At 57.8% G+C, this 16,101-nt stretch overlaps 1 protein-coding gene across 1 annotated transcript in view; it reads right to left on the bottom strand.

Annotated features, from left to right (window-relative positions):
• Positions 1 to 12,899, bottom strand: part of ELFN1 (extracellular leucine rich repeat and fibronectin type III domain containing 1) — a 65,016-nt gene extending 52,117 nt beyond the window's left edge. The window contains exon 1 of the mRNA XM_034669695.1: positions 12,654 to 12,899. The gene's annotated coding sequence lies outside the window, so the exon portion shown is untranslated. The remainder of the gene's footprint in view (positions 1 to 12,653) is intronic.
• Positions 12,900 to 16,101: the final 3,202 nt, after the last annotated feature.

Raw genomic sequence — 16,101 nt, 5'->3', positions numbered from 1 at the left:
AAAAAAAGAGTGATATTTCATAATGATAAGCAGGTCCATAACTCAGTAGGACATAACAGTTATATGTGAATATACCCATAATGAAAGAGCCCCAAAATACATAGGCAAAAATCAACAGAATTAAAAGGAGAAACAGACAATTCAACAATAGTTGGAGATTTCAATACTCCACTCTCAAAAACTGACAGAATAGTCAGAAAACAAGCAAAGATGAAGAAGACGGACAGCACTATCACCAACTTGACCAAGCTGACATTTATGGAATATTCCATCCAGCAGAACACACATTCTTTTCAAACACTCGTGGTACATTCTCCAGGGCAGATGTGTACCAGGCTGTAAGATGAACCTCAATAAATTTAAAATGAATGAAATCATAGAAAGTATAGTCTCCAGCTACAATGGAATTGAAAAGAAACCAATGAAAGAAATAAATCATGAGAAGTCCCTCAAATATTTGGAAAGTAAGCAACAGAGTTTTAAATAGTCCATGAGTAAAAAAAAAATCACCAAGGAAATTAGGAAATGTCCTTAATTCAATGAAAATAAAACCAGAATGTATCAAAATCTATGAGATGCAGTTGAAAGTAAGGCTTCATCTGAAATTTATAGATTTCAATGCATATCAAAAAAGAAGAAAAACCTTAATAACCTAAGTTCTCACCTTAAGAAACGAGAAAAGCAGAGCAAACTGAAACAAAGCAAATGAAAATAATAAAGATCAGAGCTGAGATTGATGGAATAAAAACCAGAAGAAAATAGAGAAAATCAATGAAACCAAAATTTGGTTATTTTAGAAGATCAACAGAAACAAGAAACCTTTAGTTGGACTGGCCAAGAACAAAAAGAGGGAGAAGACACAAGTTATCCAAATCAGTTATTAAAGAGGAAACATCACTACTAGTCCTACAGAAATTAAAGGGAGAATAAAGGAATATTACAAACTTCTTGATGCCAACAAATTAGACAATTTAGAGGAGTGCACACATTCCTAGAAAGACACAATTATCAAAACTGATGCAAGAAAATCTGAATAGACTTATACCATTTTTAAATGAATAATTTAAAATATCCCCACAGAGAAAAGCCAAGGCACAGATGGCTTTAGTGGTAAATTCTGTCAAATATTTAAAGAAATAATATTGAATTTTCACAAACTCTTTCAGAAAAGAAAGGGGAGAAAAACTCCTGTACTCATTCTATGAGACCAGTATTTTTCCCCCTGATACCAAAACCAGTCAAAGACAGCATAATAACATACCAAGATCCCTGACGAACACAGGTGCAAAAATCCTTCACAAACTATTAAGAAACCAAATCCAGAAACATATAAAGAGGATTATACAGGTGGCACTTACCCCAGGAATGCAAGCCTAGGTTTAGGGTTGGAGTCTGAAAATTAACTAGTCTTATACCACACTAGTAGACAAGATGACAAGAAGCACGTGATCATGTCATAGATGCAAAAAGCAAAACAAAACAAAACGACCTGACCAAACCCAACACCCATTCATGATAAAAACGCACAACACACCAGGAGTACAAGGGACCTCCTCAGGCCAAAAAGGCCATCTATTAACAAAATGGCCAACATCATACTTAACAGTGAAAGACAGAATGCTTTTCCTGTAGGGCCAGCAACAAAGTACTTCTGCATTTCAGCATGATTCTGGAAGCCCCACCAACTGTAGTAAGACAAGAAAAATTTAAAAAGGAATCTAGTTTGAAAGGGAAGATGTAAAACTCTCCTATTTGCAGATGGCATGCATGATCCTGTATGAAGAAAATCTAAGGAGTCCACAAAAAGTCCACTAGAACTAGCTAATAATTAAATTTAGCAAGATCGCTGGATAAAAGATCAATATACCAAACTTAATTTTATTCCTATGTACTAGCAACAAACAACCTGAAAATGAAATTAAGAAAATTATCCCATTCACAACAGCATCAAAAAATATTTAGGAATAAATTTAACAAAAGACATTTAATTAGCAAGGCTGGCACACGGAAAACAAAAAATTGCTAAGAGAAATTAAAGATCTAAATTCATGGAGAGACATTCCATGTTCATGGATTGGAATACTTAATATTCTCAAATCGATGGATACATTGAACACAAGCCCATCAAAATCCCAGAAGGCTTTTTTCTAAATTTTTCTAAATTTTTAAATCACCTAAATTATCTAAGAAATTGACCAGCTGAGGTGCCTGGGTGGCTCAGTCAATTAGGCGTCCAACTCTTGGTTTCAGATCCGGTCATGATCTCAGGGTCGTGAGATCAAGCTCCCTGCTCCCCCATTCCCCCACTCCCTGTCTCTCTAAAAATGAAAAAGAAAAAGACCCGCTGATCCTAAAATGCATGGAAATGCAAAGGACTTAGAATCGCCAAAACGGTTTTTCAAGAAGAAAAACCAATTTGGAGGACTTAACACTATACACTTCAAAAAACTTTACCGCAATGCTGTGGTCGTCAAAGCTGTTCAGACATCAGAATAGACGCGAGCATCAGTGGAATAGAAGCAAGAGCCCACAAACAAATCTTTACCCTTACAGTCCCCGGAAAACTTCACGCAGAGAAGGTAGTGCTCAAAAAATGGTGCAGGGACAATTAGGTCTTCGTACACCAAAAACTGAACTTAGACCCTTACACACTGTGCCCAAATATTAACTTAAAAAAGGACAACTGCGGGGCGCCTGGGTGGCTCAGTCGTTAAGCGTCTGCCTTCGGCTCAGGTCATGATCTCAGGGTCTTGGGATCGAGTCCCGCATTGGGCTCCCTGCTCGGCAGGGAGTCTGCTTCTCCCTCTCCCGCTCCCCCTGCTTGTGCTCTCTCGCTCTCTCTCTCTCTGTCAAATAAATAAAATCTTCAGGGAAAAAAATTAGACAACAGACCCAAATGCAAGAACTAAGTTATAAACCTCATAGAAAAAAAAACATAGAGGAAAATCTTGGTGACCTTGGATTAAGCAAAGAATTCTTAAGCACCAAAACTGTAAAAAAAAAAAAAAAACACACAGTTAAGGGAAAAGAAAATGGACAAAAGCAGACTCTACTATAAATAAAAACTTCTAAAAGCCACCTTTAAAACACTGAGAGATGAGCTACAGCCTGGGAATAAGGTATTTGCAAGTCATATTTCTGAGAAAGGACTTGTATCCAGAACGTATAAAGAATTCTCTCAATGATTTTGAACAGTTTTGAAACTCAATAAGACAAACCCATTAACATGGGCAAAAGATTTCAATAGAAATTGTATCCAAAAAGTAATATGAATACTTAACGAGTGCATGAAAAACGTTCAACTTCATCGATCGTTAGGGAACCGAGAACTGAAAGCACAGCGAGACACACCCGCCGAACGTCTACGGCAGAAAGACCCACGTCACCGTGTCTCCAGAACGCCGAGCAGCCGGGACCTTCACGCACTGCTGTGACAGGTGGCACAGCCGCTTGGGAAAATTATTTGACAGTGTTAACAGTTTAAATACAAAGTTACCATACGACGGGACAGTTTCCCCGCAGGGACCCTGCCCAAGAAATGAAAACACCCGTCCACACAAGGCTCTACACCGAAGAAAGCAGCATTCTCCATACTGGCCCCAAACTCCACCCCATCCAAAAGCCCGGAATCAGTGTACGGATAAATGAAACTCAGTACAGCGAGAAACGGAACCCTATTCAGCCAAGTAAACCGGCTACCATCACGCGCTCCGGGATGCGCGAACCTGGAAACCGTGAAGGAAGCAGCACGCGGAAGGCCACACGCTGTGGGATTCAACTGATGGGAAACGTCTAGAAGAGGGGAGTATATACAGAGAGCCGCAGGTCCGTGCGTGGGCGGGAGCGCAGATAGATGGGGGCCTCTGGGGGGTGGGCTTGTGGCCACGTCGCGCACCTCCGTTAATGGAGACATCGGGGTAACACCCTCCGGCAGGTGCATGACGGTCCCGCAGGCATGCGCACCTCCAGTGTCGTGGTAGCTGAATGATCCCTCCATCGAGCGGCTGGAGAAGGACACGTTGCACGGGCGCCACAGGGCCTCTGCATGATACGGCCTTCCCGACCACCAGAGTGCCTTCAGAATAACATACAAGCCCCCAAGGCCATTGGCCTCTGCCGCCCTGTCACCCTTAGGATTTCACTCCAAGCGCAACCTAGGGGTCACTTCCCTGTGACCTTGGCTGCTTCCCCACTGTCGAACTCCATGACTGCCTCGCTCCCTGACTCCTGCTGACCATGTCCGACAAAGAACTCTGGGCAGCAGTGGAGAGGGGGACGAGCCCCTCCTGTGGCCCCTCGCCCAGGGCGGGCACTGGTTCCTCTGCACTGAGGGCCAGAGCCAGCTCCGGGTTGTCAATGGCCAGTGACTCTTCTCCCTCCTCAGGAAGGCTCAGCTCACCCATCTGTAAAATGGGCAAAGGGCTGGCTGGGGATGTGCTGGGGTGCAGGGTGTCTGTGGTGGTGAGCAGGGAGCCTGGCCCAAGTCGCCGGTCCATGCCTTGGTCTGTTCGTCTGTGGAATGGGCACACGGCCCCTCCCTCCCTGGCCTTGTGAGGATGTCAGGGGTGCTAGGGTGGCCGCACGCAGCATGGGACCGCGTGGCATGTGACTTATCCCAGCTCAGGGGCCGCAAGGTCCTGTGGTTACAAGATGCCCCCTGAGATGGGGGTTGGGGCCGGCAGGCGGAGCAGGAGCCAAGGGTCCAGAGTGCCGGGGGAAGGGGGGTGCTGAGGAAGCCAGACAGCTGGGGCCGAGCGCTGAGGGTTGGGTCCCTGCCCCTCCCAGCCTTGTTCCCCAGCTGGAACAGCCCCAAAGCTCTGATTCTGAAGCATGGCCCACCAACTAGCTCCCATCTCCTGTCCCCACCCCAAATTTGCTCTCTGAATTCAGAATTTCCAGACATTTCCCCTCAGAGGAGAGTGGGAGCTGGAAGTGCTTCTGGCCTGAAATGGCTTCACTTGGACCCTGTCACCTCCCGGCCACGGAGGGTCTGGGCTTCCCCACCACCCCCACCTCCTGCAACAGTGAGCACCACGGGCCCTGCGCAGAAGGCGTGCTCCCTCCACACCAGCCAGGCCCTCGGCCTGCACACCACCCGCCTGTCCACCCTGGGACCCTCCTCCCCCGGGTTCCCAAGGACCCTGCGAGGGCACGGCAAGACGCGTGACCCTTAGCCCCAGGCTCTGTGCAATGCCCGGCCCGGTGAAGGGGAGTCCCCAGCCCAGCCGCACACACCCGCCCACACAGGCTGCTCACGGGGGCCCTCCTCCCGACCCCGCCAGAGAGAAACGCACCCCTGTGTATCAGCACACTCCGCGTGAGCACATCTGGGCGCTGGTGGCTGGAGCACGCCCAGGGCACATGAGGACATGTGAAAACTCGAGCACGGCGCTCCCTGCACAGGTGTGTGCCAGAGGGCATGGCTGCGTACGGTGGTACGTGCGCTTGAGGACACCGGAGCCCGTCCCCACACTTGTGCCCGAGCAAGCGCCAGCTTGCAGGTTTGCACGCGCACCAGAGAGATGAGAACCTGCAGTGTGCATGCACACGCAGGATGTCTGCTGCAGGTGCACACGAGCGTGCGAGAGGGTGCGTCCCGGAGTGGGGCTGTGTGTAAATGTGGCCCTGCGGGCGTGTGTGCGTGTGTGCACGTGTGTGCACGCGTGTGCGTGCATGTGCACTGTGCCCGTCAGAGCGTGGGTGTCTGCCTTCCGGGCGCAGCTGCCCGCTTCAGCCCCGACACGCGTGGCTTAAGGCCGGTGGCACCACTGGGCTTCTAGTGAGTTGTTTTTCTAAAAAGCTGTCTCTGGCGAATCACATTCCTTCAGACCTAGCGTGTTCTTGCTCTGTGGGGACAGCATAATGAGGACACCAAAATAAGCCCGCGTCTGTCAGACGGCAGACGCCTCTGAGGCCCGCGTCTGGCCTGCCCTCCTCCCCCAGGCCCCCGGGGGCGGGCAGGGCAAGCGGGGGGCCTCCGTGAGCCCCGGGAGCCAGACAGGAACCCTTCATTTGATACCCTCAGTCTGCTGTACTGAATTTGTAAAAAATAAAAAAAGCAGGCAACAAATTCATTTCCCAGAATCTAAGCCTGAGCCTGAGGACTCGGATGGGAAGGTGCCCTTCGTCGGGCGACGGCCACTGCACACTCCTGTCTCCAGGACGTGGAGAGGGCGGCTCCCCAAGGAGGCCATGCTGCACACATGTGTGTGAGCACACGCACACGTGTGCACACAGCACACACCCTGACACACACATGGTCACTCGTAAACTCAGATCTGAGGAGCGCGTCTGCAAAAGGAAGCTCCCCTGCTGGCTGCCGGCCAGGAACATTCCCTGTGCCCCACCTCCACCCGGCACCCCGAGGGCTCGGCACCACATCGACCCCGGGGCTTCCTACCCATCCGTGTCCCCCACAAAGACATCTCGGAAACGCTACCGGATGCCAAAGGGGCAACACAATTTGCTTTGCACAATCCTGTTCTCTGCACAACGCCTGCCTCGTTTCATCACGGATAAAAATGGGAGAACGCTTCGCTTTATGGGATATTTTTCTCTATAGGAACGCAGCTCTAATTTTTTAGGCGACGTCAAAACAGAGGCAGCCTGCCCCTCTGTCTCTCCATCGCCAGCGTCGTCCGCCTGATGCGGGCTACCCCATCGTTCCCAGACATCGGCAGCGACTCCCAGCTGGGCACCTCGTTCCCATTCATGCCCCTAAAAATCCTGCCTTCTCCCCCAGACAAAGGGATCCCTTAAACAGAGAAGCCATCCTCGTCACTGACAGCTCAAACTCCCCAAAAGCCTCCCCAAGGCAAACAGAAGGAGACCCAGCTCTTCCAAAGAACTCTGCCACCCTCCCACCTCCCAGCCCCCGACCTTGCCTACTGGCCTCTCGCTGGCCCGTTCCCCAGCACCCTCTGTCCCTGCCTCTTTGCACGGCAGGGCACAGAGGGACAAGAGGGCCACGCCAGGGCCTCCCCGAGGAAGCCAGGCTTGTGGGGCTGAGGCCACAGGCGACAAAACAGCAGCTCTGAGGACTCTACGAACAGCAGTGGCTTTGTCTTCCAGGGAACCTGGGTCCAAGCAGACTCAACCACAGCCGGCCACCTACCCCATCCCGCCCTCCAGCTAGAGAGACACCAGGCTCAGTGAGGGGAAGTGAGCCAGCCCACAAGCCGGGCCTCCTGACTGGGGCCCGTGGCACCCCAGCCCCCGACTTCACTCCCAGCCCCCACACCCGAGGACCGGGTTGTGCTTTAGGCCCATCTGACAGATGAAAGCACCAAGGCTCAGCCAGCCCCAACCTTCCAGGTCCCAGCCAGGTCCTTCCAGAAGCCTCTGTAGGGTTCTCAGAGACAGGGGATAGCACTCAGTGGGGATGGCGGAGGCCCAGGGCAGGCTCACGAGACACATCCCGGCCCTTCGGGCTTCCAGGCTGGTTGTGGAGGAACGGGTTGGTGGACGTGGCCTTCAGGGAGCCTGCCCAGCCACTCCTCGGGGTTCCGTGTGCCTGCCTGCTGCCTCTCCCCACGGTGCAGACTGTGTGCCGTAAGGGTCCCCGAGAGCCCCCTGCCTGGACGCGGTTCTCCCCCCCAGCCGGTGAGCTGGTGCAGCGGCCTCATGCTTGAGTGTGGGGCCGCGCGGCGGCCTGCCTCTGTATCTCTGGGGTTTTTAAATTAAAGGGAGCTAATGACAAGGAGGTGCCTCTGTTGGATACTGCTGGAGATAAAACCAGAATCTGTCGGTGAGCACGGAGGAGCCTCCGAGCTGCCACTCATCTTCCAGGGCTCCCCCTGCACCCAGCCAGCCCCCGGCACATCTCCGGGGCCAGCTTGGGCCCCCTACACCCCGTGCCTGTCTGCCGTGCCATGGACGGCTCTCGAGGCCCGGGGCTTCCTCAATGCCAATCTGCAGAAGTAGCCGCTGGAGGGGCAGACAGCAGAGAGCTGAGCGTCTGGAGGACTTAAGGGGGGCGGGCGGCGGCCCACAGGCCAGTCGCAGAGTGGCGGGCAGGGCCTCTGCAGCCCCGTCTGTGAGGCTAGGAAGCTGTGAAAAGACCGTGGGCTCTCTCCAAGGTGGAGGTGGAGGTGAGATGCAGGGCTGAGACTGGATGTTCCCCTCTGCTCTGACGCTGGCCCACTGCACTATCTGAGCCTCAGTTTCCCCATCTGTTAAGCGGAGGGGTTGAATCAGAGGCACCAAGGAGCGCCACGGACCCATACTGATGGCCGCTGGGCTGCCGCACAGTTCCCAAGCCTCGGACCCCCACCCTCTTCACCCCTCACACGGGTGCCCAGCCTTGTCTGGGGGTGCAGAGGCATTACAGATGGGGAGCCAAGCCCCGTGGCTGGGGAAGCCCATCCCCAGAGCCGGGGGAGGGAGGTGCCCTGAACGGCATCCCCGGGCCTGGGGTGGGGTCAGCTCCCTCACTGCCCAGCTGCTTGGCAAGGCCCCTCTCCCAGCTCCGCTCACTGCTCCCCCATAGGCCTCTGAGCCTAGATATCTGCCCCTTCCTTCTGGGTCATCCACATGCCACCCACCCACCATTTAGGGGCTGGCCCGACCCCCCCTCCAGAAGCCCCCAAGCCCAGGGCAGAGCAGTCCCCCCAGGAGGAGCTGGAGGCCAGCTCACAGAGGAGGGAAACCCCAAAGGCAAGACTGGCCATAAATTCGGAGGAACTAAGGCTCATTGTCGGGCAGGAAGGGAGGCGTCCAGAGGGGGCTGAGTCAGAGACAGCACCACGGAACAGCCCCAGGGTCTGGGAGGGGGGGGCTGCTACTGAAAGGCCTCAGTGTGGCCTTGGCCCCAGTACTCAGATGCTAGGCCAGCCCCCGTGACTCAGTCTCCCCACTGCTCCTTATCCCACAGAGCAGGAAGCCAAGCTTCGGCCTGTTTTTGACTCTAAGAAAGCAGTCAACCCAATTGGACCCCCGCTGCCCCAGGTCTCAGTTCTTGCTTAGTTTCCAAGCCTGAGGCCAGCCCGGAGGAGGCAAGCATCTAATCCTCGCTCCCTCCCAGGAGGATTCCAGCCCTGCCCCCCCCCCATTGCTGTGTGACCTTTAGCTGATGCTAGACCCTTCTGGAAGATGGGCCTGTGTGTATATGTTCGTGTGGTCCGGTTTATCTCTTTTGTCCCCACCCCCGGACACAAGCTGCACCAATGCTAGAGCCCTGTCGCAGTCTCATCCCAAGGCCCCAGGCAGCACACACAGTAGGCCGTCAATACCGCTGCTGAGTAAACCTTCAGGGACTCTTCCAGCTCGAATAGCTAGGAGTCTTGTTTCCTGCCCCCCTATGGCCCCTGGGTCCCAGGATGGTCCCTCCAACCCCTCCTCTCCCCCAGGAGAGCTTGGTGAAGCCAGGTCTCAGCCGGCTGGACTTGGGCAGGTGGGCTGGACGGTGAGGGACAGGCAGGCCCAGAGAAAGAAGCTGAGTGTCCACAGCCCCACCCCACTTCCTGCTCCCCTCCAGGGCCAGCGGCTGGCACAGGGTGCATGGGGGTGGGGGATGCACAGGGGACAGGTGTCCCTAGCAGTAGAGGCTGTGTCTGCCTGCTTAGCTCTGACCACGACACAGGGACAGGACCCCTTTACCCCTCTCTGTCCCCACTCACTGTGCGACCTCACACAACAGCCCGCCCTCGGTTTCCCCACACGTGCAGCGGGTGCTGGGATGGATGACAGCAAGGTCCCCACCACGTCAGAGCTCCCGTCTCCCGCGTGGGTGGCACCATCAGCCGCGCACCCGAGGCCAGTGGACACCCGAGCCTCTGTTGGAAGAAATCGGAATCCACAACACACAAAAAGGGAAGGGCGCTGTGGGGGGCACGGCAGGGACTGCAGAGATGACAAATGTATCCAATGTCCGCGGCAACACCACCAGCCGCTCCAGGTTCACGCCCGGAAATTTATGGCCCCGTCACCCAGCCCTGGAGATCTATCTCCTGCCTGTCACTCATGGGCATTTTTCATCCTGTGTCCTCCCTCCGTATGCATTACCCGCCACCCACCCGGGCATCTACGGGGTCTGCCCGCGTCCTGCAGAGATATACAAACACCCCGAGTCCACGCGCCTCTGCTCGTAAATTTCCCTGCTGCTTCGGCATCTTCTGGAATAGGGTCCTCTGCTAACGGGCACTGGGCCCCTAGCGGGTAAGGGACAGCAGGTGGGGCAGGGGCTCTGGCTCCTGAGTGCTTAGGAAACCCCAGTGAAATCTCGAGCGGTGTGTGTGTGTGCATGTGTGCACACATGTGTGTTAGAGACACACAGATGTGGGACCCAGGCAGACGATCCCGTGTTACTCCACGGATCTGAGTCACTGCCACGGTTTTGGCCTCACTCGTGTTTCTCCCCTGGAACAGGTGATGCTGACGACGAGACATTTAGGGTCCGAAGATTCAATCCCAGAGTCTAAGGGAAGGTCCAAGCTCTGGCCCTAAGCTCTTCTGGGGACCCCGACCACCTGTTTCTTCGGGGGGGGGTGGGTAGGGAGGGAAGTGAAGGAGCAGCAGCCTCTCCCCAGCCCAGGTGTGGGGCACCTGCTTCCCAAGGCATTTGGAAGAATTTCTGAGCTTTCCGGAGAGAGTTCTGCAGGGGTGATGAGGAAAGGAGCATTGCTCCCCTTCCTTCCTCTGGTCACAGGTGCAGACACCCACCACACCCCCCCACCCGGTTTGCCAGGACTTAGGATGAGGTGCCTATCCCAGCTTTTCCTAGAGTCAAGAACTGCTTGCTCTCAGGAATTCTACGCAGGCGACAGGCCTCTCACCACCAGGAGGGCTACACAGCTGTCCCCAGCAGAGAGTCCAGCTGACGCGGGGAGAGCACGGCTCCCAACCTTTCTGAGTCGGAGATCATCTGCCCACTGCAAGGTGTTCAGATCCACCCCCCAGCCCCAGCATGTGCCCAGGAAGATGAGGGACCAAAGTGCTGGCTGGGGTCCTGGCCTGTTTCCAGCCCCCTAGATCCAGGGTAAAGGTGGGCATCCCCTCTGACAAGCCCCACCGTCTGGAGTTTGTCCCTCTAGCTCTGGGTATTTCTCCTCTTCTGACAAAGTGAGGCACAAACCTGGCATGCGGCGATGATTCTGCCCCCCCCCGCCCCAGGCTGTTCAGTTACAAGCTGCAAGGACCCAGAGCAGAGGAGGCCAGGGGGCTGTCGAGGTGGGAAAGATCAGAGTCTCTGTGGCTTAAAATAACATAGCCCCATTTTCTCGTTCCATCTTGGGGCTGGGCAGAGGCTGGGGCTCTCTTCGGAAATGGCCCCTGTGAAAGAGTGGAGAGGTCTGCCTGTTCTAACTCCCTGTGCTCTGCACACTTCAAAAGCTCCTGTCCCCAAGGCTCATAGGATCTGAGTCCCCGGGGAATGCTTTCTGCACAGCCCCCAGCCCAATATAGCAGGTAAAAGGCAGACACAGCTGCATCCAAGCATGGGCTCCGTGATGCACAGGCCCAAAGAGAAGCAGTTCACACCTGAGGCTCTGAGGGGCAGCGCAAACCTGGCTTGGTCTCCCAAGCCTGGAGGAAAGACCTCCAGGGGCCCTCCCAGTGCTAAGCCTTCATGGTGGTGTTTCCTCCACATAGTACACATTATCATCATACCCCCATTTTACAGGTGTGAAAAGTGAGGCTCTGGGAGGTTACCCGTCTCAAAGTCACACAGCTGATGCTTGAGAGTCTGGTTTGGATGCTGGAGGCCCTCGGTCTGTGTTGGAGAGGGAAAACCTGCAGGGACCCTACCCTGGGCTGCAAGCAGGTGATGCGAGAATTTTAAAGGATTGAAAGAGGACGCCTGTCTTCAGAGGCAGGTGGGGGCAATGAGGCTCAGCAGCACTCCCCCCAAAGCCATGACGACAAAAACGGGTCCAAGGTCGGGGGAGGGGCGGAGAATAGCCACCAAGTTCAGAGGCAAAGGCCCCCACTCCCGACGCCAGGGCTTCAACTCCGCGGCAGCGCCCGTGGAATGCGGCCCCTCCCCCGATTGTGGCCAGACCGTCCCGGCGCCGGGTGGGGAGGCGCGCGACGCCGGGAGGGCAGACGGGGCGGGGATGGTGCGGCGGACACCGACGGGGATAGCGGACTCAAGGCCGCGGAGGGTCGGCTACAGGGAGCATCCACGGCTCTGGGGCGCACGACCCGGCGCGGACCGCGAAGGGGGCCGCCGAGGGGAGAGAGGGCTGGGGAAGGGGCAAGGCCACGGAGCAAGCAGTGGTGCGACGGGCAGCAGCGACCGGGGGCCGGCAGCAGGACCCCGACCCGGACCCCCGCTCCGCCGGCTGAGCCGTGCGCCCGCGCCAAGTTCCTCCAACTTTGCCCGCCGCGCTCAGAGGGCGCGCGAGGCCGGGGGCGCAGGTGAGCGCGCGGAGTCCGGCGGGGTCCCGCGCCCCCAGGCTGGGCGCCCGGCCGCGCGGCCTCGGGCTCCCGGNGGGGCGGGGGGGCGGCGCGCGGGTGGGGGAGCGCGCGACAGCTGGTGCCGGCCTGAGCCACCCACGACCCCCACCACATGAAGCCAAGCCAGGGCGTCCGCAGGCCCCGGGTGGGCCCGTCGGTCCAGCCCTCGTCGGAGAAGACGGGCAGAAAACGCGGGGGGCGGGGACAGGTAGGGCCGCCCCCTCTCCCCAGCCCTGGCTCCCCTTCCTTCCCTCACTCACCCCGACCTCTGGAATGACTCCGGGGGTTCTCACACACTCTTCCCGTTTAGTTTGACCCTCACAACCTGCGTGCGAAAGCCCCTCTGCCCGCATATTACAGGCGAGGAAACTGAGTCAAGAGAGGTCCTGACGTTTGCCCTACGCGACACAGCCCATCCAAAGCAGAGGCCGACGGGCAGCCTCGACCCCTAGGACGGAGCCTCCCGACCCCTCCGGACTCCTCGCTCGAGCCGGGCAGGCCTGGGCATGCCCCTCGGCCAACCGGGTTCCCAGCTCAGGGCCCGCTCGCTCGCTTCCCCGCCCGCGCCCGTGCCCCCTCCCCGCTTCCTGTCCTCCGCCCGCCTATGATTCCCGGCCTCAGTACCCCCGGCACGCTCTCCGCTCCCCGCCAGCAGCTGGGCAATTCACCGAGCATACAAAAGAGTTGACTCAATTCAAAGGCAGCAAATCAAGATAAATCCTATAGTGTGTGGGGACCAGAGAGAGAATGTGAATGAACGTCCACAGCACAAGCAAGTCCTATATGGACTGGCAAGCCCCCCCCCAGCCCTGCCTGGGCACAGAAGGCTGACCAGGAAGGGGGAGTGGGTTCTGAGCTGCCCACCCCCTGCCAGGCCAGAATTGAGGGATTTAGTGCTTTGTGGCCCCCTCCTGCCTGTCTGTTGGAGCTCCGCTGAGGGTGGATGCATAAAGGGGGTGCGAGGACAAGAGCCGGTGTGCCCCCATGATTATTTACAAGAACTGGGGGGGGGCGTGTAACCCAGTCACATATGGCTCCAGGGTCAGGGCTGAGGCACGGGGAAGAAGGCTGTTGGGCCATTTAGGGCACCTGAGCTGTATGTAGCCTTTCTCCTTGGGCTGCCCCCTACCCACACCCCTGTCCCAGCAGGTGCAGGCCAAGGGCAGGCCCCTGTTTATCACCAAATATGTACTGCAAGCCTCAGATACGCCAGGCCTGGGACCAGTCTCCTCTCTCCTTGGTGCTGTTCACAAGGCCTTTCCAGTTGCCGCTTGGAATGGATGCAAAACTGGTCACTCTGAGTAGGTCCCCCAAAGCAACCTCTGAGGCCTCTGGCCTCACTCTGCACAGAGAACCCACAGCAGTGACGGGAGATCCCTGTGCAGCCTTTCCTAGGCAAACCCCGGCCAGTGGTGACGACCCCCTCCCTTCTGACTGATTCCCCCAGACCCAAGCAGCTCTGGCTCTGGAAGGATCCGGTAGGCTTTTGACCCACGTCTCCAGTGTGCCAGGGACTGTGCTAGGTGCCTGCCCAGACTTCCATCGCGACCTTCTCACTACTCCCCTGTAGCGAGGGCTAAGAGCCCATTTCTGCAGCGTGCAAGCAGAGGCCAGAGGCCTCAGCACGCCCTTGACCGACACTGGTGGACCCCACGCAAGTATGTGTCCGCCCAGGGTCGGGGCTCCGCGGAGGGACTCAGAGGTCAATGGGGGGCGGGGGGGAGGGCGTGGATAGAAGTCCTCGAGAGAAGGTACCCGCAACCAGAGGATCCGTGGTCAGGCACAGAGAGCAAAGCCCAGAGTTGGGGGCGCAGAGGATTGGAGGCGGGGCCAAACGGCGGGCGTCGGGGTCCTTGCCACTGCGCCCCCTACCCCGAGCAGAGGTTGCGCCTTCCGGCTGCGACCTCGTCCCCTGGGTGTCAGCTGGGTCGCCCCTCCCCCGTGGCCGCGCCGATTGGCGGTCTGCGTGTAAGTCATTAAATCTGTTACAGAGACGCCGGCGCCGCCGCGAGGACATCTGTCAGGAACCCAGGACTGCGATCCACGCCCCCTACCCCACCCCCAGACCCAGAGCAGGGAGAGGATGCCGACACCTCGCTCACCAAAGCTCTGAGATTGCCGAGCGCGGCACGCGAGCGCTGCTGGAAGGCGTTGGGGTCCCCGAGTTAACGGAGGGGGCGGGGCCGGCGGCCAGCCCTGGGGGACAAAGACCCCCAAGCTGCTTGGGAGCCCGGCTCTGCAGATGGGCAGACGGCAAGAAGTATTCCATATTCCCCGCCCCCCAAATCCTCAAATCCACTCAAGCTCGGATCTGAGCGTTGGGATAGGGTGGGGGGGGGGAGACGGAATCCTCCTGGGCCTTCGGGGATGCGCGCAGGCGACGCTAGAGGGGACGCCACCAGGACACTGCCTCCTGCCTCCGCAGGCAGCTGTAGCTACACCCCAAAACCCTCTCCGGAGCTTCGAGAGTCCCCTCTGCCCTCCACGCCTCCCCAGGGCTGCCCGCAGGGACCACCCCACTCCTCACTGCCCCTCAAATGGGGCGGCAACCGGCCTGCAGGTTGGGGGGGTGCGAAGGTGTGGAGCGCCGCTGTGTAGGCTGGGAGAAGAGGCGCTGATGGGAGGAAATCCCCGCTTGTCCCTGGCAGTCTGGCCTGAGGAACCCCACACCCATCCAGCGGAGGAGGGCTCTGTTGGGGACTGTGCTCGGATCGAGCCAATCTGGCCCGGGCCCGACTGAGCGGGTGGCCACAGGCCACACCGTGCAGTTTGGGAAGAGAAAAAGTTGGGGGGGGCGACACCCCGAGACCGGGATAGAAAGACTGGGAGGAGAGCGGGGAGGGGGGGCGTGGAGGGAAGAGACAGGGTAGAGATGATCAGAGCCAGGAAGGGAACCAGTTCTGGGCCTGGGGTCCCGCCCCACCCCGCAGCCAAGCCCAGCTTCGCAGCTTCCCGGGCCTGGAAAGGTTCGGGTCACAGGCGCCTATTAATAGCCGCGAACCGGGTCCTTCCCGCGGGCTCAGCAGCTGCGGGCAGAGCCCGGCGAACAGAGGGGGGGCTGTCCTGCAACACCCCCTCCAAGGGCTCCAGAGGCGCGGGGCGGAGCGCTGCTTCCCCCATCCTGGCTGCGCGAAGGCTAGGCGCCTATAGTCCGCTCCCTGCCCGCCCTCCACTAAGAGATGGGGTTCCAGGTTGGGGGGGCAGTCCCGGGGCCAACTTGGGGCGCCGCGGCTACCACCACGCACTCGCTGTCAAGACCACCCCGTCTCCCCTCCCTGTCCAGCCCGCCCTTCGCTCGCACAGCGCTCAGGAAAGTTTCGGGGTCCCCGAGGCGCCTCCTGGCCCGAGGGGTCCAGAGTCCCGGGCCTTCGGGCCGTGGCGTCGGGGACGGAAGTTTGTCCGGCCGGCGCTCGGCGACCGCTAACTTCGGGTGCGCCCGCCTCGGAACCCGGGGTGTGGGGGGGGGCCCGAAACCGCGGACCCAACGCACCACAACCGAAGCCACACGGGCGGGGGGACCCGGCCCCGGCGCGGAAGCCCAGGACAGGGCGCGGGGGCTGGGGCGGCCCGGGCCGCAAGAGCCGCCGGGGACCCCGCGCCCGTCCCCACTGCCGCCCCGGAGAGCATCTTCCCCGCCTCCCCCAGGGGCGGGGACCCACCAGCTCCGCAGCTGCGGCAGAGGGGACCCCCGCCCCCGCAGCCCCGCGC

This window comes from Ailuropoda melanoleuca, chromosome 10, assembly GCF_002007445.2.
Source record: "Ailuropoda melanoleuca isolate Jingjing chromosome 10, ASM200744v2, whole genome shotgun sequence".
Lineage (NCBI taxonomy): Eukaryota > Metazoa > Chordata > Mammalia > Carnivora > Ursidae > Ailuropoda > Ailuropoda melanoleuca.
The sequence above is the reverse complement of the archived record's forward strand: the minus strand, read 5'-3'. Positions and strand labels throughout refer to the sequence as shown.